This window comes from Penaeus monodon, chromosome 15, assembly GCF_015228065.2.
Source record: "Penaeus monodon isolate SGIC_2016 chromosome 15, NSTDA_Pmon_1, whole genome shotgun sequence".
Taxonomy (NCBI): domain Eukaryota; kingdom Metazoa; phylum Arthropoda; class Malacostraca; order Decapoda; family Penaeidae; genus Penaeus; species Penaeus monodon.
In genome coordinates this window covers 1,377,628-1,378,341 of record NC_051400.1, presented here as the reverse complement: position 1 = coordinate 1,378,341, position 714 = coordinate 1,377,628, and positions in this window count along the sequence as shown.

Below are 714 nucleotides of genomic sequence, written 5' to 3'. Positions count from 1 at the left end.
AACAAATTAATCTTTTACAAAAATGCCAGCTGGTTTAATAGGTGGACGCCCGAGGCACCGCCATCAGAAATAAAGTGGAATAAAAATGATAATTGAATAAATAGAAATTCGCCGGTAGACATCCTTCCATGTTTTTAAAAATGGTGACATTAGTCACTACTGAATTTATGTAATGCCTGTCCATATCCATCTTTCACTGCTACCTCCCTTCTATTGGTATAATTTCTTATATATTTAACCTCATTCCACACTCTTTCATTCTCCTCAAAATTCTCAGGCCACACAAGCTTCCGTTATTTCATTCTCATATCTCTTTCACCTTATCTGCCATTTCGTTTCTCCCTTTTCCTCCTGTCTTTGATATGTTCAATCATTATCGTTATTTACTCGCCAACCAAATACTTCAGCTTATCTCCACATTCCAAAATTCACTGCCATTGCTTGTACCCGCCATATACTACTGACTACACACACTTCTGAAAACCTTAAGCTACATTTTTATTTTTATTATTATTTTTTATTATACCTGCACTCCCTCTAACTCCACCTCGATGTCAAACTGTCTTAATATCTAATTTCTTTCTCGCTTACTCGCCTCGTGAACTTTAAACTTTTTAAACGTCCTTTGACTTCTGCTCAGCCACATTTCCGCATTGCAATAACATTATTCTCCTTTTTTTTTAATTGTTGGTGTTCATTCAAAGTTCACTATCC